Below are 21,906 nucleotides of genomic sequence, written 5' to 3' on the forward strand. Positions count from 1 at the left end.
ACAACAAACATTGTACTTTTACTTCTTTTTTTTTTTTTCCCCAAAACTTAATCTTTTTTGAAGAGTTTGAAAGGCCATAAATGTATTGCCTTTTAAGTTCCATATTACTGGAACTCAGCATTCACCCCATATTCCTATTACAGAAAAACTTAAATGTCATCTCTTTACCACCCCTGCAGAAAAGCACCATTGCTTTGCTAGCTTGACAAAAGCCTGTGTACAGCCTCAGTTGGCAAAAGAGTTAAATTGTCTTATGGACCCTCACAGGTAGGGAGGTTGGGGGAGATGGAAACATACTGAGATATGTATTATAGACTACAGAATCAGCTTCCAAACACGTCCCAACATCACTCAATGCCTGCCAGAACATCTTGAGCTAATCATTACTGCAGGTCCTAGGAGACCCTTCCCTGCGGGAAGCCGAACTGCTGAGTCCTGGTCGCCAGCCAGCCCCGTCCCATGACCACCCTCCCAGGGCCAAGGGCGTCAGCGCCAGACACTGAACTTGATCCACCAAAACAAGGAGCTTTGCCTGTGCTGAAAAAGGAAGATGTGTTAGCTCAGACCCATCACCCACCTCCCTGCCACTGCTACCCATTTTTCTCCACCATCTTCTCATTTGCAGCTTGTCTGTGCTTAAAGGCACAGCAATCATCTGCCCTGAGCAGAAAAGAAAGCTGTGAAAGCTATAAACTTCCTAAACATCCCTCCTGCCAACACCTGTCATTCGCTTCTACATTTCCTATTTGCTCTGTTTTCATTTAAGGTATTATATGACTCAGACGAGGCCGCAACAGCTTCAGAAGAATTCCCGTGTATGACTGCTTCAGCTTTATTAAAAGTAACTGAGCCATTGATCATCATCAGAAGATGTAGTCTCAGGAGAAAGGATATCATTTGTAAACAAATGATCCTGTGAACACAAACACTCCACCAGCCACGGTAACGGGGAAACAAGTACGTGGTCGGGGAGGCAAGAAGCTCCCCCCAGCAGATCATGTCGAGGATAGCAAAGAGTCACACCTTTATGAACAGTCCGGCTAACAAGAACGTGCTCTTCCAAAGGCAGGGCAAGAGCGAGAAGTCATTTTATTTTACTGTTGTCAAGTCTCTAAAGGCAATTTCATGCCGCTGTCTTACAAGGCGAGCAAGCAAGACTGCTCATCCCTAATACAACCAATTCCCTATGTTCAGAGAGGGTGGGTTTTTTAGCTGACAGTTTCCATACATGCCCTCGCATGCTGCATTTCATGGCTGACCGAAGTGTGAAGGCTGGAGAAGGGAATGCATGACCGCATGGCAACACTTGTGAAAAATCAAACTATTTTCCTTCCCTTACCTCCAGCTAGCTACAAACAGGATCAGCCTGTCTGGGATATATGAAACTTGCTTCTACAGAAACAAATTAATGAAGATCAGCACCACGGATTAGAGTGAAAGATGCTACATAAAAGTCCGTTGAAGCATCTGCCAGGTACAATCACTCATTTTTCAAGAGTAGAGGACCAGTTATCCATAAAAATAGGTAGAAAGACTTTTTAAAATAAATGACTTCATATGAAAGATCAATGTTTCATATTGGAAAATTTAATGGCCAACTCCTGGCAAACATTTAACTTCAATACGGTGCAGACTCAACAGCTGCTGCTGCTGGAATGGAGCAGCTATTGTGCAATTCTGGTTTTTGGAAAAAAAAGGATGCTGAAATCTGCACCAGATGCCCTGCATTCCCCAAGCAAGAGTACATTTAGCATATTCAGTTTAACACCACATAAATGATACAGAAGCCACCAAGAATCTGCAGAGGTCTGTCAAACAGAAAGTAGGCATCTAACCAAGCAGAGCAGACAGCCAAAGTCCTTCTGGTCTGCAGCCAGAATCCTCAGTACCTAGAAATGATTACTTGGTAAGACAGTGTCCCTGAATCAGCTGGGCAAGTGCCTGCCATTCCAGGAAAACTGCTTGGGAAAATCCTCTTTAAAGAAATCACTGTGCATGGACGGGGGAAAAAAAGAAATAACCTCACTGTTATCCTCACTGTTGGGCAAATACATCGTGTGATCAAACAGATGTCAGCTAGCCACCAAAAAACCCAGCTGACCTGGTATCTTGAGGTGAAATTCAGCTTGGTTAAGTTCATACAGAGCAGCGTATCAGAGAGGCGAAGGGTGTTCATCAGCGTGTAAAGGTGCTGAAGGAAAGAAGTGGCAGCACTGCCATGTGGTTCTTCAAAAGAAATGCTGTAGCAGTCAGCAAATTCAGGGCTCATCTAAACTCAAACAGCTTCTCTAGGCGGTCTAGAGTTTCCTTTGAAGTATATATCTACGAGCACATATGGTCCTGGAGCATATCCACACACATTCACCAGAAGGGAATGAGAGTGGGTGGAATACATAAGACTACCCCTAAGAAAGGGAGGAGGAAGAAGAGAGAATAAAAATCCTGGCATAAACAAACAGCTGCTATTTCTAGCCCTTCTGGTTGAACCCCTCCTCCACCCCGATGCCACTCTGCAAGATGCCTTGCTCAACTTAAGAGAAAACCAGAGAAATAAAAGCGCAAGAGCACGCACTTTTACAACCCAATTATGACCACTTACATACATACTGTAAAGCTATTCACTGTTTAACACACCAGCTACGTCCAGCGAATGCATTTGCTCAGTGTGTACCCAATGTAGCTTGATGTTCTCCATGTAGCTTGAGTGTGCACATTCAAGCAATAAAAAAATTAAATAAACCAAGCCTGGATTAGACTCAGTCCGCAATAGCAAGGAAAAAAGAGTAATTATTGACAGTGGCTTGGTTAAGCTTAGAAAAGCTTAACGGAAAAGGATTTTTCCATAATTGCCATCTCTAACCTTTTACCCAAGCTCAGTGGGTACATTACCTAAGTCAGCAGGAAGTTTAGCCACTCCACATGAAATTAATAACATTTATGGGCTGACCCATTGCCCACAGCTTTTTAGAACAAGAGCTATGAAGATGCTTCTGTCCTTCCATCAGGAAACGGTCTGTACCACACTTAGCTGTTTAAAACAAAACAACCGCCCCCCCTTCAACTGGCAGGAGTCCCTGAAGACCGAGCCTCCCTCTTATACATTCTCAGGAGTAAATTAACCTTACCTACTAATTACAGAAATAAAAACAAGCTTCTCAACAGTGGCACATCCCATCTGTTGACCCATCAGTACCTCCTGGGGCAGCAGCTCCTGCACCATCAGGGTATCCCTCTTCCCTTGCCCAGCCACCCCAAGGAGCACCCTGCACCCCAAATCGGGAGCTTCCCACCTGGCCTTGGCGCAGCTACCCCCTGTGCTCGCAGACACGAGTCAGACCTTACGTCTCCCCGCCCCATCCACAGAAGAGAGCTCGCCAACGTTTAAAGGACATGTTTCAAGTTTGGGTGCCTATAAAATGGCTGTGGAGCACACCAAGCAAGAGCTTTCAAGCCTGACTTTGTGCTCAGGTATACAGAGAACAAGATAAACTAGTTTAACCAATGCTGACCCAGTTTCACACCAGAAAGGACCAAAACAGACATGAGAAGTTAAAATATATTCCTTAAGAGATGCTGTTCATCTGTTTTGAAATGGCAAGCATGAAATACTTTAGTCTCTGTGATAAAATTCTAGGTGAGGACCAAATGGAGCAGAACCAGGTCAGCCCCCCAACTTAACAAAATTGTGTTGAAAACCATTATCAGGAATACAGCACACATGCTTTATAAGATAGTGCTCTCAGTGCCATAGACCAAGAAGACAACAAGAAAAATCAAGAGAAGGAAAAACAAGGCTGGCTGGGAATTGATTGCTGCCTTTGAAATTTTAGTGGAACAGTTGGAGTAAGAAGCTGACTGCAGCTGAACTAAAAAATCACTATGTGTAGCTAGATTACTCATCTACTGTTAAACCAAATTAAAGTGTTCTTCCCACAGGCAAGGCTGAAGATTTTAGAAAAGGCATAATTTATAACTCAGGAAAGTTTAGAAGAAAGCTCTGCAAAACTGAAATGAATTTTGTAGTTAATGGGCAGGAAAACAAAGGACAGATGAAACTTCATGTTGCTTGATACGACAGTAAATACTACGCAGCACACAGGATGCGACTGAGCCAAGAAGCTGATGAGCTGCTTTAAAGAGTTCACCCTATCACGTCCCAGCTACAAACCAACCTTCCTCTACAAATCACCATTTCAAGTTGTTACGTAGTAGCTGAAGCAGGAAAAAAAAAGGTAGATTTTCAGCAATCAGGACCCTCATCGCAGCCAACATTAGGAAGCACTCACTATCAATACAAGTTTCAATAGGTGATTCTCCGTAATGTTTTTTGTAATTAGGTAGTGAATTCATCTATAGGAAGCATGAAAAGCAAGCGTGCAAGGCACAGGCCTTTTAGCAAAACACCGCAGTGAGTACTTTTGTCCAATTTATTCTCCAGGAGTGATCGCACTTTGGACGGAAGCCCATTTCTAACAATTTATTTTTCATGTCTGGACAAGGCAATATAACTTCTACACAATTTAATCTCTTTGCTAATAGACTTAGCTGTTATAGCTGAAATACACAAGCTTAACAATAAGGCTAAAATACCCAGAATACTTAAGTCCGAGAAATGTGTTTGCTGGCTTTAGTTCAGGACAAGTAGAAGCAATTGGCTAAAACGCCGCAGACGGGGGAACTGCGGCGACTGCGGTGAGACCTGCCAAGAGGTTACGTTGGACTCTGCACAACTGCCTACAGGACAACAGCCGCTCCAAGCGGGGCACAAAAATTGGCTAAAAAAAAAATCTTTAATTGCCAGCAAAGCTCCTCCAAAAGGGCCGGGAAGCACCTGGGTGCCCCGACAGCTCGCCTCAGCTCCTTGGGTCAGCGCTACCCTAAAATTACAAGGACGCTGGGCCGAAAACCCCGGAGGATCATTTTGCCCATCACGTTTCCCCGCGTGGTTGTTTCGTTCTGCTTTCAAGCTGCAGTTCAGTGAACAGGCTGCAATTTACCTCTTCACCCTCACCCTCAAATTTGTTTGGATAAACAGGCTCGCCTTTGTTCCAGGCTGCTACTACATTTACACATTGTATTGTAAATCAGCCGGTACAAAGCAAGGCAGGCCCTTGAATGAAGACACTAGCATTTTTGTTCACAGCAAAATTAAACAAGTAAGAGGCACAGAACTCCATTTATAACCCCAGTCTGGAAACAATTGGTTTTTAAAAGGTGAGAGGTTTTGAAAAGTTTACTAAACAAACCTAGCCAGTTACAGAGTCTATAGAGGCAGCTCACAAACAAGTTCAAGGCTGTGTAAATTGCCAAAGCAGTGTTATTTCTGAAGAGAACTTTAAACAGTGTAAAAGCTTGTTTTCTCACCGTTTCAAGGGCCCAAGAATTATTGGCAAGTGATTTTAGCTTTTATTGAGTACACAAATGGAGAGGAATTATTCACAGAGGAAGGCAATGAACTATTTGCCATGTCTATTAAAGACAAGAGACCTAAACAGCATGCAGGAGTTGCAGGATAAACATCAGGAAAAACTTCACAGTAAATAATAGTTGAGCAGAGGAATAGACAGCTACGAAGTCTTCCCCGTCAGAGGTCTGGAGAAGAGGTTCAACAGGCATCTGTAACAAACGGCTTAACCACAGCTGATCCTGCCTTACAACAGAGGATGGACTCTGTATGTGGCCTCTTCAGATCCCTCCCCAAACCTGTTTTCCATTATTTTGCACGTTCTTTTAAATAAACTGGGTTTGCTGAGACCTCTCCCATGGCTTGATAGTTCGGTACAGTCCAGCAGAAAAGAGATCAAAAGCAATCATTATTTGATAGGTGCCCAGGTTGTCTGGAAAGCTATCATCTCAGGCCTGTAACTATGTATCCACAGTAAGAAAAAAATAAAATAACATTTGCGCTGGCTGATCCAAAGGCCAAGAATAAATTGCATCTGATGTTGTCTGCTGTCCAGAAGTGAGGCCCTCTGATGGGATGCTATGGAGAAGCTTCAGCTGGACATATGTAGGATGTCATTCACTGCTGCAGACAGCCCCACATCCTCCACAAACATCAAGCTTAAAAAATTAATCCCAAATCTCAGAGTTTAAGTGGCAAAAATATTTTTATTCCTTTGGTTAATTTAAGGGAGAGAGGGGCAGAAACATTATGGATTGGGGTTTAAAAGCTTTTTGCCCTGATTACAAGTAGTATGTTAAAATAAGAAGTCTTCTACAGACTCCTTTCAGTATATCTACCATCCGCGGTACAGAGAAACTTCACGCTTCAGTAGTATCAGATCAAAAAGAAAAAAAATACAGGAGAGAGAGGGCATGCACCCATTTGACATTTTGGAAGTCATCACTGTCCATGTTATAAGTCTGACACGATCTGACGGTCCATGTTTACCCTCAGCAGCAAAAGCGGGAAAGGGAAGATGGGTTACGAGTTCCCACTCGCTCTGGTCCCTTCAGAGGCCAGACAGCATTTGCTGAGCATGATAGAGACGCTCGACCTCCGCTTCGCCACCAGCCCCAGCAGCACTGCAGTCAGCTGCTGTCGTTTCTTCCCCCAGGCACTCCCCAAGCATAAAAGTTGCGACTGAGGTGACTGCCCAAACCGTTGTGTGGCCCTCGGTCACACACAAAAAAATAATCTGATGTGGTTATGAGCATGGCAACTTCCCCGCGACCCTCGGAGCAGCCAGCTCCCACCAGCGTGAGGGCTGCCCCGTGCCCCGGCGGTGAAGGAGGCAGAGAGGCACGGCCGCAGCTGCTGGGAACACTGGGGACCCCACGGCCAAACCCTTCTCCCAGGCGCCACACGCGTCCCTGCCAGGGGAGTGCAGTGGGCTGACACGATGCCTCCCACAAGCCAAGTTCAACCCCCAGACCCTGACTGGCTCATATCACCCCCATGTCCTGTCCCACGCTTCCAGCCCCGGCTCTTGCTAAGTGATCTACCCTTTATTCCACTTCTCCATCTTCAAATACATCATTAGCAGATTAATCAGCACTGGAGTGCTTCCCTGACCACCAAGCATCACCTGGAGCACGACCAGGGCTTTGCCCTCTCTCCTCCCTCTCCCAAGCTGCCCTTCCCTCTCCAAGCAGCGTTTCACATGGGAACTCTTTGGTTTCATCCCTTTCACCTGAAAATGCCATAAAACATGGAGAGAGTATCTCACGGGACAAGCGACGCTCTCACCTGACGCTGGATCTGTTTGTGCCCCGGGCCAACACAGGCTGTATGGAAATCATGTTCAAGGGGGTGAAAAGAAGCCAACAGCCCACAAGCATCTGAGGGTCTGGAAACGCTGTAATTTGTACCATGAAGAGAGATTACAGCCCATCTGTCCCGGCCAGAGTACAAAGGAATTCAGAGTGACTTGTGCTTCTCCTTCTCGCCTCCCCCAGCCCCCTGCTTAGCCAAATAACTAAAGCCAATATATGTAACCATGTCCCTAACTTGTTGACACAATCTGCAGCCCTTGTGGGGGTCCAGGCACCGCGCTTGGGAAACCACATGCTATCTGAAATCATCTCCCGAAATCTGGCGTGACACGGGCTTTTCCTACGGTTTAGTCTGAGCCTGCGCTGATGGGCTCTGAGTGCTCTTCCACCAACATTTATTTTCCTGCTTGGAGATAACATTGCTGAAACATCTGTGAGAACAAATCCATACACTTTAATATTAAGCCCTCACACCACGTATTAAAGTGACACTGCCAGATTAAAGGGACTGCAATATTTTTTTTAATACCCCATTTTAAATTCCCCCTCAGATTATTACCCATGAAAGAGTTTTTAACATCTATTCTTCGACTTAGGTGCGTGACACTTGCCTGTCCTCCGTTTTTGCCCTATTTTTGCTCCAGGTACACGACACTTATCAAGGCCCACCCGGTGTTTTACCAAGCTCTGGTCTGAAGGCAGCGGAGGTCGGGGGGACCCACATGTCACCTGCAAAACCGAGGGCTGGGACAACGTGTGCCCGTGGCTTCCCCAGACACACGGTGAAGGAAAACCGGGAAGCAGACGTCCCACAGGGAGGGAAACACACTGCCAGCCCAGCGGCAGCACCGCCCCAACCTCCCACCGCCCGAGCATCCCTCGCCGCAGACATCCCTCACTGCTCTTCTGGCAGCCAGCTGGGCGCTGCTGCTCACCACCAGCGTGGGACAGGAATGGGTATCGAAATCTTGTAACGACAGGCAACTCACCCTGTCACTTCACATTTTAGTACCTTCTTATTCTAACAAGAAAGGGCAAATATGACCAAAAGGCTCCTAATAGCGAGACCATACTGAGTCCTGAACAAAGCAAAATGTGCTTAAAAGCTCTCAAGTAGTATCACTGTGGTGCACACAGACAATAAGGAGCTGTAAGAAGCTTTGCTGTCTTACATGTCTTTGACTACAGAGCTACTAAAAAGCAGAGCAAAATCATTTAGCAAAACAACCCCTCAAAATCAAAACAAATAAACATCCCCCAACAATATCCCTCCAAAGACACAAAGAAATAACTCGGTGTCTTTTTTTGTTCTTAAATAAAGGCAGGCAAGGAGAAAGCGCGGGTGCCCCTGGAAGTGCTGCGAGCGGGAACTCCCAGAGGACAGGACAATAGGGACCCGGTGCCCGCGATGCCACCGTCTCAGCCCTGCGCCCAACAAGTTCCTTCAACTACTCTGGGTCTTGGTTTCCACATCTGCAGAGTGGGGATAATAACAGGTCTTTACATCACAGGGGTGTTACAAAGATCAATTAGTTAATGTCTGAAAAGCGCTTTGAAGATATAGCAGGTGGTGAGTATTATTATGCAAATAACATGATTTAAGAAAATCACAAGTGCTGGATTAATACTAATCCCTTTGATATTTAAAAGACACCATTTTTTCATATTTTAAAGCGGTGAGCGTTTATGCCAGAGCTTTCCATGGCTTCTGCAACAACAATTTTTAACCTTTTCTTTTTGTATGCCTCAATACATAAAACTCTTCTGTAGACATCTTCACAAAATCCAATCTCGACTCAAAGCCAGGAGTAGTGGAAGAAATTATGCATGTTGATGAACTGGATAACTAGATCCTACGCAGGAATATTTCTCAGAGGATAGAATGTCACAGGCCTAACTTACTGTAACAAACATTGCAGAGTCTTTCGGGTTTAGGGCTTTTTTTGGAAGCACACTAATTTCACGCATAGAGGCATTTGTAAAACACTATAGCTGCTACCTAATTATGCCATTTTATGTGGTGGAAAGAGTGGAGAAAGAGAGAAGGATACGGTTCATTCACTTCTTCCAAGGCTGCATATCTGAATTGTAAAAAAAAAAAAAAAAAAATTAAAAAAATTAAGAAATAATAAAAAATTAATCTAATGTCTAATGACCTCATTTGGTGGTCTCGCAGGAGACCAGGCCATTGCAATGTCTGCTTCAACTTCCAGCAAGTGGCCACACAACCACTTCTGGTTCAGGTGGATGTGGGGAAGGGGCATATGGCCACAAGGCAGCCCAGAAACACAGCCTGGCTGAAACCTTGCAACTCCCAGTGAGAGACAGACAAACACAAGAGAACAGAGAGCTGAGGTGGGATCGGGACAAGGAACCCGAGGTGAGCAGCAACGTCAGAAACCAAGGAGCGAGCACAGCCGAGACCAGCCATTCCTCAGGTCTCCTGCCTCGCCTCTGCCAGACCTCTCTGTCAAAGGAAGACACCTCGCCCAGCGCCTAAAATCTCCCCGTGCTTCCAGGGCTTCCACTGCCACATTCCCTTTCTGTGAGGAAGCCTGTTTCTTGTCTCCTGCACCTTAAAATTGAGTGCAAGCCAGCTGGTGCATTCAGTCTAGGAATCTGGACAATATTGCTGTGGTTAAAAACAGCTTAATATTAACCCCCTCCAGAATGCATGCCTAAAACTGATACTAATGAAACAAGATCAGATATTAATATTCTGTATTAATATCAGCCGGTTCCTCAAGCTGTGCTGTAGCATCAAATCAGATCTTCTCCCAAGTCAACATACAAAATGCAAATAGAGGATGGCAGGTAGTATTGATGTGGGAGGAAGCAGCAGGAATGTTTTAAAACTTTAAAAGCTCTTAAGTTTGCAGCTATAGGCTGCTACGCTTCCTTTCCTACTACATTTCCCACAGCAGCCATATTAATAGCTATTCAATACAGTAATAGGATCCAAGCTGCACACTTAGTTGTTCGGGCTTTTTTTAATCTCCCAGTCAATATTAAAAGCATTTGGATGCTCTTTAGGAGGGAGGAATGATCTCGCACTCCAGGAACAGTGAGGCAATTGCAGCACTGCCGAGGAACGCCGGCGAAGGATTTCCTTCACATGCCTCTGCTCGTGACTGATGTGGTGATACCTTATTTTAACTGGACCCACTTGTACAGATACACAATTTAATTTTCTTGCGTAAACACACACTCAGTGTAACCTTAGTCTGTTCTCATTAGCTGAAGTTACACAGTTTACGTACAATAAAGGTCCAAACCACCACCTGAGGGTCATTCTTCAGCCAGGAGGAGACCCTTGAGGGTTTCTGAGCACAAAAGCCTTTGGACGCATGATTTCTGCTCCTGGATTTGCCAGGCTTGGGAAATAAACCCACAGTTCTGACCCTGGGCAAAAAAGTACAGCCCCATCCTTCACTTTGCTCTCCAGTAAAATGGTAACCACCTCCTCTCCTGAAAAAAGATCCAACGATGAAGAACAACTCCCAAGTGGGAGGATGAGGCAGCATCATGCTTCTTCCATCTTCGCAGGGGATCAACCCCCCTTTCTTTCTAATCCAAAAAAGAAAGTGAAATTCTCTCTCAAGAGTACCCCCTGCCCACAGGTGGCTTGAATTAACCTTCAGTTAATTCATCTCTTCTGAATGTTTTGAGTTTGCACAACTGAGGAAAGCAATCAGATTTTCTTGTAATCAGCTATTCAGTTTGAGGTACATGGGTCCATCTTATTTAAGTAGGCCATAGATATTTATAGCTAAAATTAGAAACAGGAAAAATATTACAGCATTCTCAAAACTTTCATATGTGCAGCCTCATCATACCAAAGAGATAAACCCAACTTAGATGTCACCTAGGTTTTTTTATCTCTTCTTCAAACAGCTAAACAACATGAAGTGGCTGCAAAGATTGCTCCCATTAGCCAACCTTCCCAACACTCCGCAATCTGCTGGCAGGTTTCTCCAGATGAAAGGATGAAGAATAAACATACTGTCCCCACTAAACTTATGTAGTCTGAATTAAAAAAAAAAGAATCATCTTTAGAGTATGAAAAAGAAAAAGGACTATTGTAACTGTGACAGAGAAGTAGACAGGCTGTTGCCTTCTGTCTGACCACAGAGCAAGAGGAAAGCCATTCAAACAGCAACTCAGAGGACAAAAAATAAATAAAAATCTGGAATCCAACCTACTCTGCTGATCTTTGCACAAGGCAAGCCAGGAAGGTACAGTTTGTCCCACTGATGCCTTTTCCTCCCCAGAAGATGGGCAGAGAATGGGAACGGATATGTGCTGAAGAGAAGGTTAGGCTGATGATTTGCAGCTCAGCCACAAAGCTTCTGGACTGCTGATCTCCTGGCTTTGGTACGATCTGCATCAGATTTGTAATTATATTTACCTGGATGGCTTTAACCTCATTAAGGATTCACAGGTAAAAAGCAGATGCTGAATCAAATCTCATAAAGCAGTGTCTGCTTCATGGGGGCTAGGCTAAGCAGAAGGCTACCTCAACTCCTAATCTCTCTTAGGTTTGTAAAGAGGATATTCACAATTTCATTCAGGAAAAAAAATATATATGTTGACTGAGGCGAGGTTTATTTGAAGTAAAAAGCGAAAAAGGTATTGTGCGTTTTGGGATGTTGGATCTCATGCTTTATTGAAGCACAACTATTTAAAAGGAAATTATTTCAGGAACACATCATCATTACCTTGTGGCTAATATATATTTATAAGACTAAAAAAAGATTTACTCAAATTGTAATATTTCCTCTCCCTTCAGGTAAACAGACCTTAGCATTAAATCTGTGTTAAAAAAAATATAAACCAACTCATGCATTCTAGGGACTATAAGTACAGCCAAACTAGCCCCTTGCAGCTGAGTTCATTGCTCTGCATTTGACACAGGCACAAATGAAATATTCCAGAAGGCAGGTATGTTACATTTTTTCAGGTGTTTTGAATTAACGTTTATAGTAGTCAGGGAATTTCTATTAACAAAGCCCCTATCTTCAACAAATTTCAAAACCTTCAGTTAGGAAACATGAAGGGAAAGTTTTCACATGACTGAGCATACTTTCCTTTAAAACCACTTCAATTTTAACTATAAAATATACATACTATGTATAACACATATAATTTTATATATATATATAAAATATATAATTTATTTATTTTTTAATAACAAAGATCCTATTTCTGAAAAGGAGTAGAGAGCACTCCATGCATATAGCTGCTTTTATGAAGTGGCTAGAAATGTGTGAAGGAGAACCACTACGGGTTATTACAACACTGTCCTTTGAGGCATGCCAGGGGAGTAAAATTGCTAATGAAGGGTCTTCTTTTGGGACAGGGGAGCTCCAGCTTTCTGTGCCTGTTGCCACACGCGTGAGCTTAAATGGAAGTTGTGTTTGTGCTCATGGCCTCATTAGATTATAACTCGACTGTTGATTTGAATTCCTGCAAGCCTTGTACACTCGGGACCTGCCCTCTCTCATTTGAAGGAGAGCACATAATGATTATTCCTCCTTAGAGCGACGCCATCCCCTTGTAGCTGAGCCTCAGGGTCGATAATCTTAGGTCTAGTTTTCACATTTAACAAATTTTCCTATTGCTCAGTGGGCAAAGGCTGTTCAATTCCTAGGCTGGAGCTAAATATATTAAGCGTTAACCATTTCTTTGTCGACTTTCTGAAGTCATGTTTTCCAATAGTTGCCTTGTCTCCTTGAACACACCATGATGGCATCAGCATACCCTAGCACAGGTATTGTACCCTGCGACTGCTGTGTGCCTGCCGTTCCAGCATCCAGACCCACAGTTTCCTGGAAATCCTTCTGAGCTTCTTCCAAGAGCCTAACTGAGGTAAAAAACCTCATATTTAGGTAAAGTCTGCTTCAAAGTCATTTTTCATATGTGAAGAAAATTACCTACATTTCTTTGACCCCATCCTTGATATTTTGATTTTCTTTCTCTGCTGCAAGCAATAAAACACCTTTATGTTCAATACACAAATAGTGGACATTTTTTCAAGCCTCACATCTTACAAGGCTTTTCTAAAGCTTCTTAAGAATATGAATGATCTGTGCAATGGCACCATACATTAAAATGCAACTTGGGTGTACCAATCTCATCCTCTCCCTTTATTCATTACTTAAAAAAGAGCTACGAACCATCCTGGGGTGCCTTGCACTAGGAGGGAAGGTACATAACTAATTTCCTAACTGCTCTGTTTACTTTGCATACCTTGTGGGCAAAAGTTGGCAAGAAAGGACTAGAAGCTGTTTGCTTTGAAATTATCACCCCATTTACAAGATTCAAGAGCAAAGTCTTCCAAAATGAGGTAAGAGGGAAAAGGAAATGATTATGTGCACGGTGAACAGTACAGACTATGCTAGCAGTTCACGGGAGGTCGTTAGCTGAGAAAGAAAATCAACGGGTACCGAGAAAGCTCCCCCACGAAGTGCATATGGACGCGATATTAAGAGCATCCATAAAGAATAAAGGCACTAGCCGGTTCTATGCAAACTGGCTGTATTCAGTTTAAAGCCACCTCACATTATTCCCAGCTACGCAGTGGCATGGCTGCTATTGAAAGCACAAGCCCAACACCCTAACTTTGTTCGCAAAAGCCTCCTCTTCCCTGACTAATAGGGCCACCCAGGAGGCAGGAAAGGAAGAGAGCTACAGATACGGGTGGGGCTTGATAACACAAAGAATTTGGCAACAAAATTAGTTTAACTGGGTCTTGAATCCTTCCCCCCCATTGCAGCTTCTCAATCCAACACTGCAAAAGCACATGTGTTTACAGGCCCATGCTGTGAAACACATCAGAGATGCAGTTAAACTTTTAATTTTTTTTTTCAAGGCCATATAACAACTACTTATACTATAGTATAATGCCAGACCACCTCTCCTGTCCAGCTCACAGCACAGCTCCATAAAACAGTCATGGTAGCACAACCAAGCAGCTCCTGGCCAGTGATGACAGGAACTACTTACAGCAGAGCTGCCACCAAAGACTTCGTATATCATTGAATGATGGGCTGTGCATTCTGCTAACCCACTTGGAACAGAAACGCTCCCACTTGGTGCCAAGTTATCTCATGGGTATAGAGAGCCTGATGGTGAAAGTGCTCTGTAGAAGGCTTTGCTCAAGCCAGGCAATCTGGAGATGCAGGTTTGCCTTTGTATAGCAAAACATGGGATAGCTAATAATTAGCAGGTTCCCATCCCTCCCGGTCAAGAAGGAATACTGCAGCATCCACTTGCCCTACTTACACGTGACAAAAATACCATTAAGTTGTATTCTTCATCTCCAGATTCCCCAAAATTCCCCCAAAAAAGAAGCAATGAAAAAAATTTCAGAGAGAAATTAAATTACTTGCTAAAGGCAGAAGTAAAACCAGAATGCATGGAGTCCCCAGTCAAGAAATCTACAGGACCCCACTGCATACAGTTTGGGACAGAGACAGCAGCAACCAACCTGGCCTTGCCAAGTTACTGTACAAGAGGTGGAAGCAAAATGGAGAAATCTGTGAGAGGGAGGGAAAGGAAGAAAGTACGTAGCCACTTCTGGCCACAAATTTACCAGTTCCTTCTCTTCTCAACAAGCTGAGTAATAATGTACAGGAACTCTTCAGTGCTGCCTCATTCAAAAGCTCCTCACTTCCAAGGCTGCTAAACTCCCTTCTGATATCAGAGTTCCCGTTCGAGTATAATTGAAGTAGATTAATTATGCCACAGACAACAGAAAACACGGGCTGCCTCTTCAAATTATCAGTAGGAGTAAATACCATGAAGGGTTTAGTTTCAAGGATGCTGTTTACATTTATTCACTTATTTTACGGGCCTCGGGATCAAAATGAAAAGATAATAACTAATTGTTACAACTGGGAAAAGTAAATTGGAAAGTCCTTACCAAGTACACCTGTACACAATAATTTGAACAGCGGCAGTATACGCAACACAGATTGCAAAAGTGCAATTAGAGAAGTGGAAAGTGTTACTCTGAGCAAATGAGATACTATGTTTTGATAACTAAGTTACCTTGGAGATGATTCACATGCACAAGTTGCTTAATGTCATTTTACACTACAGGTCCAGGAGGTATAAAAATATACATAAAAATCACTATTAAATCAGACAGCATCCAGGACAATTATAAAGTAAATACATTTTCATGCCAGATTACTGTACTAGATTTCAGGCCGTAATATTTCAACCTAAATGCAAAGCACATAAACCTCACACGGCCATCTCTCGTCTCAATGCACCAAGCCAACTGCGCTGCAGTGCTCTACAAGAGGACTTCCTCCTCCTCAAGCAACCAACATGTCGCTTTGGAAGAAGAAAAAGAGATTAAAAAAACCCACCTCAGTCCAAATGAGTTCTTAGCCCACCTGAGCAGCACGACCACCGCTAGCGAAAGGGACTTCTTGGGGCTCAGGCTTATGTGCAAATAGCTTCCAGGATGAAGTGCCCTTTGACGTGTACTTGTTCCTGCTGGGAGAGACGCAGAAAAGATGCTTCAGAGAAGACATAAGACAAGGGATTGGGCAACATGTACAATCAAAGAGAAATAACTTGCTCAGTGGGTTTATGGGTACCCTAAGCAAGGAATCATTTTGGAGCTGGCATCTCAAGACAATGCAGAAAATTCCTCATTTTCATCTGTATGAATGCGAAAGGGGGAAGAGTAAAGAAGGTGAAATCTATTGACTTTGCACTGTATACAGCAATTGAAGACTTAAAGATGAGTCCTAAGAGCCAATGAACATCAAATCCACAGGACTTTAAAAACAGGGTATCAAAACATATAGGCCAAATAGATTAAAAATTAGTGAACTGAAAGATCTCAAAAAAGTTGTCATTACTTGGTAACATCACCATGCAGTTGCAATGCTGCTTTTGCAGTTCACAATGACAGGAAATATGCTCTGTATTACCTCCCTGTTTTATTAGCTACCTGGAAGTATGTCCTTGGTTGTAAAATTAATAGAGGATATGGTTTAGTAGCATGATAAATAAAATAAGAAAGGAAATCACACAGAGTTATCTCAATTACTTGTCAAGTTGGGCTCATTTCAACCAACACAGTCTCAAGATACCTGAAAGCAGATACATGCCCTCAGTAACAAGGAATGCAGGTAAGGTTTGCAAATCAGAGGACCATGATCTTACGAAGCAAGGAAACCAAAAGGGATGTGGAGGTCAGCACAGCCATGCAACTAATGCTCGGGGCTCCCACGCTTGGAGCTTCTACTGTTATTAAAAGGGCTCATGTTGTTCATGAACATAAAGATATGAGAGCAAATGGAAAAAACTGAATGGGGTGGGATGGGGTATGCAATGGCAATGAGTGACACTGAAATACTGCGCCCAGTCCCATGGTTGATGCTCAAAAAAAGATGTTGAAAATTAGAGAACATGCAGAGCAGAGTCGCAAAAACAATTAGCATCCAGCGGGGGAAAAAAGCATTATGTATAATCAGATTTAAAGATTCAGTCCTTCTGATAAGCCACATAGACAACTGACAGCTTACTCGATCATCTTTAAGGAAAAAAATAAGCAATGAAAAACACTTTAATACAGCCACAAGAAGACTTAAAAGGGACCATCAGATGCACATCAAAAGCATAGAAGATTCCTGTTAGAAATGAGATATAAATCTGAACAGGGAGAGATGAACAGGAACAACATTCTTAAAGACAGATTCTCTTTTTCTCAGTATTTTCAGGATAAGATATGCTTTAGCCCAAGGATTTGTTCAGCCCATGAGCAACAGCCAAGTGAAATGGTCAAACAACTGCAGGACTTGATCGCTCCTCTGACCCTAAACTCTCACAGTCTCAAAAAAAACCAAAACACAACCCCCAACCAAAACAAAACAAGCCCAGAAAGGTATTGCCCTGCATTTCCACTAATGCTACTGAACATCGAATTAAATGCACAATGGACTGTGAAATGCTTGCAGATCTTCCCCCAGCTAAATGTCAAATGAAGAGGTCATCTGTTAATAAACACACGTCACCTCTCTGGATTTTTATCCAATGTACTAATAACTAAACTCATACCACCATTTAGTGCTATGGGATTGCCAAGGCAAGTGAAGTCTTTTGGTTTTTCATCTCAACAGCCTGGGTGGGCAGAAGGAGACAACACCTGCAGCACATGGCAGATATGTATTCCCAGTCACGGAGCCAGCTTTATGGTTGTAGAGTTATTGACTCTTGAAAAACTTGTTCAAAGTAGTCACAAAGATACTTTCTGCCTCAGTAAAAGCCTTCAGACAAAACCACCTCCATTTAGCATGTTTGGGAGGAAAAATAAATATCCCAGAAGTCAGCTGTTTCAGTTGCTTTTCCAGGTTTGTAACTTATACCCATAAGGGTGATGTGCATGCATTGCGATCCCAACTAGAGCTTCCATGGTGTATTGGGTTTGTGTGGCAAGGTTTGGGGCGGGGGGGGGGCTACAGGGGTGGCTTCTGTGAGAAGCTGCTAGAAGTTTTCCCCTGTGTCTGACAGAGCCAATGCCAGCCGGCTCCAAGACGGACCCACCCCTGGCCAAGGCCAAGCCAATCAGCGCCTCTGTGATAACATATTTAAGAAGGAAAAAAACAGTTAGAGCTTTTGCAGCCGGAGAGAGGAGTGAGAAGATGTAAGAAACTCTGCAGACACCAAGGTCAGTGAGGAAGGAGGGGGAGGAGGAGCTCCAGGCGCCGGAGCAGAGATCCCCCTGCAGCCCGTGGTGAAGACCATGGTGAAGCAGGCTGTCCCCTGCAGCCCATGGAGGAAGGATGAGGGGGTGCAGCAATTCCACCTGCAGCCCATGGAGGACCCCACACCAGAGCAGGTGGAGGCGCCTGAAGGAGGCTGTGGCCCATGGGAAGCCCACGTTGGAGCAAGCTCCTGGTAGGACCTGTGGCCCCATGGAGAGAGGAGCCCACGCCAGAGCAGGTTTGCTGGCAGGACTTGTGACCCTGTGGGGGACCCACGCTGGAGCAGTTTGCTCCTGAAGGTCTGCACCCTGTGGGAGAGACCACACTGGAGCAGTTCGTGAAGGACTGCACCCCGTGGGAAGGACTCACGTTGGAGAAGTTCATGAAGGACTGTCTCCCATGAGAGGGACTCCATGCTGGAGCAGGGGAAGGATGAGAGGAGTCCTCCCCCTGAGGATGAAGAAGCGGCAGAAACACCGTGTGATGAACTGACCGTAACCCCCATTCCCGGTCCCCCTGTGCCGCTGAGGGGGGAGGAGGTTGAAGCTGGGAGTGAAGTTGAGCCCGGGAAGATGGGAGGGGTGGGGGGAGGTGTTTTAAGAGTTGATTTTATTTCTCATTCCTCTACTCTGTTTTGCCTAGTAATAAATTAGATGAATTCCCTCTCTAAGTTCGGTCTGTTTTGCTCGTGATGATAATTAGTGAGTGATCTCTCCCTGTCCTTATCTCGACCCACAAGCTTTTCGTTATACTTTTTCTCCCCTGTTTAGTGAATGAGGGGAGTGAGAGAGCGGCTCTGGTGGGCACCTGGCCCCCAGCCAGGGTCAACCCACCACACGTGGGCTGTTAGTTCATGAGGGAAAAAGGTCCAGTTGCTGATGATGTGAATTAAAACTGCGCAGAAAAACTTTTCAAAGCTTTTTCTTTTTAAATACTTACTAATCCCACAAGTCTGGAAATAGAAGAGGTTAAGCTCTTGCTTTCATTGCCTTACAATTCAATAGGCCCAACATTAAGTTTCTACCAATTTGTCTCATACTGAGTAAATTAACATAGCTCGTAAATTGAACACATGTGTTGCAACACATTAAGGAAGGACAAATTATTGGTCTTCTGATGTATTTAAGAGAGAAGCTGCATATTTTGGACTTCCAATTGCAAAGAGCATAACCAGATCCATTAAAGGGAAAGGACTATTACAAGCTGAAGAAAACCATAGCCTACTACTATTAACCATTCCAAGCGCTATGTATCTTCAGGAAAGAAGCTTTTATTTGCTATATATGCCTAGGCTAAGTCCAAGCAAAAGATTAATAAATTGTCCTTCTGATTCAGGATGGGAGACCTCACCTTGTATTTCAGTTGCACCCTTTTTACCAAATCAATGTGTTTTATTTTTTCTGCCCTTTACTTTCTTCCTGTGGCTGAATAGATTTGAATAATCACTATTTTCCCACTGGGCAAACACTGGTTACAGAACTGGTCCTTCACAAATTCTGAATAACGATGCAACTAGGAATGTAAGAGCTAGATCTTCTTTACATACAGCTCTTACATACATCTGTCAGCAAGAGAATCAGAAAACCATAGAATCACAGAATGGTTTGGGTTGGAAGGGACCTTAAAGATCATCTAGTTCCAACCCCACTGCCATAGGTACTATCTCTTCTCAAACTATCTAGAAGATAAACAAGAGCCCTAGGGAAAAAGATGCAAGGAGTTCACTCCCAAAATTTATACATATTTAAACACAGTCAATTAGTATAGACAGAATATTAAGCTTGAAATGTGAGAAATCTTGATTTCTGCATCACTTCTTCAAGAGACCCAACCATCACCCTAATGATCCCTCTAGACATAGGAAGATTAGTGTCAGGTTTATGAGAGCTTCCTTCAATCCAAATCGACATGTAGAGTTAATCCAGCTTTACTAGAAATATGCTAGCCAGGTCTATTCAGCAATAAGCATGAACGTATCTTGTTCTAAAAAGGTAAGTTCTGTAACAATTCAGTTGAAGTGCTAAAAATCCCATGGATTTTTATTTAAAGTCACGTTGGTCACGGGCAGTTCCTACGTACTTAATCTGGCAGAATGGTCCCACCAGGTCTACCTGTGCAGGTCCAGCACAGAAGTAGGAGAAGGACAGATTAGGGGTAAAGCTTCTCCACAGCTTCCTGGTTTGTTGGAGGACTGAGGCGGCTTTTGAACAACTTGAAACACTAGAAATAAGGTTTTAATTAGATAACTAACTGTTTGAAGAAGACACACTTTGACTGAATAAATCAAAACTACTAACTTTGCTTGTTTCCAGGATCACAAAGCTTTTTGCCCAAGAGCAGGCGGTGGAAGAGGGCATGTTGAAAATGAACCCAGAAAGACAGAAACTTAGAAGCTAACCACAAAGGAAGTGCCTCAGAGCCAGGTGGACTGTCTATCAACAAGCACTGAGGCTCCCGAGCCTGGGGAGTGCAGCATGGAGCTAATCATCAATCCATGCTGGCTCAGAAGCCAAATTCCAAAGAGAAATCAAGCATCCCAACAAGCACGTGGCTGGTGGCCACAGCTCTGCTGACACATTCCTGGAGGCAAACTCTGCCCCATGTTACAGCAGCCTCAGACTAAGCAATTAAGCAGGGGCTGGTCATCAAGTTGGCTCCAGGATTTTTTTTAATTATTGTTACTAACATTTGTTAAGCACAGCCACTTTTGGACATTACGTCAGTAAGTCAGTCTGTCTTCCCTCACCATCTGAGATGGAAGGACACTTAGAGAGATCCAAAAGTTATGTATTACCAGAGACTTAACTGCAGAGACACAAACTGAAAAATACTTGATTTTAACAGGTAAACAAATTGCTGTCTACCTACAGAAAATAAGTCCTAACCCCACAAGGTCCCCTGAACGGGTCTCCAGTCCACCCTGCTGTTCCAGGGCTTGGGCAAGCACGTGCCCTCTCCCTCCTCCATCCATCCTCTGGAGCTTCCAGAGGCAAGGGCTCCACGGCCTCTTTTTGTAGCCAGATCTGAGCAGTTCTGTAGACAGGTAGAGAGCTTTTTGTACCACCAACCCACTGATGGTTAGACAAAATGGCTATCTTCAACTCCTTGTTTCCACTTCATCTACGTGAGTTTTGACCAAGCAAAGCATAGGAGGTTAAGCCACTCACTATCCAAATATTGGTTTTTTTTAAAAAAAAATCCAGACGCCCCCTCAATGACTTACTCAGGCTGTGCTGGGTTTTGTTTTAACAAGGATTGAAAGACCAATGCCAAGTCCAAGCCAGCCTTATATTTAAACAAAACTCTTAAAGTAATACTGCACTAATTCTAGTTATCCTTGGCTTTGTTATAGCTAATAATGACTTTTTATTATTATTATTTTTCTAATGGTAGCCATTTAAATAGAAGAGGCTGAGCTTCACAACTGCCCATCATGCAGGAGAAAACCTGTGAGAAAAGCCAAAATAAATATCCACTACTGAGTTGAACTAAAAGATAAAGGTAAAGAAGTAGGAGGAACACCACATTGGGGTTGTTTGTTTACTTAATTCCATCTTAATTATTTAGACTCTCATTTTACTAACAGCTGTGCAGGTGCTAACTTTACTTCAAGAAGGACCTACAGTTTTTGTTTGCATAAATCAAGTACGTTTAATCAAGTGCACATTAGCTCATCAACACATTGGATTTGATGAGGAATTGCATAAGTGACAATGCCAAGCTATTTTGGTGAATATTCATTATATCTCTGCAGAACAGTCTGACTGGAGTAAAGTGAGAACAAAATGACAGTAAAAGAACGGTAGCAATTACTTTACTAGCAGTTAACGTTGCCATTAACTGCTTGCTGGCAAGAGCTTAAAGTTGCAAACCCCAATTTAAGCTTGTTACCTTAGTTTTACAATTGTAATTCAACATTCAGAATGTGACACTAGTGTAATAAATATCTTCATTCAGTGCT

General features: G+C 43.5%; 1 protein-coding gene across 8 annotated transcripts in view; it reads right to left on the reverse strand.

The window, feature by feature from the left end:
- Positions 1–21,906, reverse strand: part of PLXNB2 (plexin B2) — a 257,382-nt gene that overhangs the window by 232,120 nt on the left and 3,356 nt on the right. For 5 of the 8 annotated variants that reach the window (XM_054834250.1, XM_054834306.1, XM_054834295.1 and 2 more), the window contains exon 2: positions 15,597–15,726. The exons of 1 other annotated variant lie outside the window; for it this stretch is intronic. The gene's annotated coding sequence lies outside the window, so the exon portion shown is untranslated. The remainder of the gene's footprint in view (positions 1–15,596; positions 15,727–21,906) is intronic. 2 more of the 8 variants (XM_054834267.1, XM_054834259.1) reach the window with 1 other exon arrangement.

The sequence above is a fragment of the Grus americana genome, chromosome 1 (assembly GCF_028858705.1).
Source record: "Grus americana isolate bGruAme1 chromosome 1, bGruAme1.mat, whole genome shotgun sequence".
Taxonomy (NCBI): Eukaryota; Metazoa; Chordata; class Aves; order Gruiformes; family Gruidae; genus Grus; species Grus americana.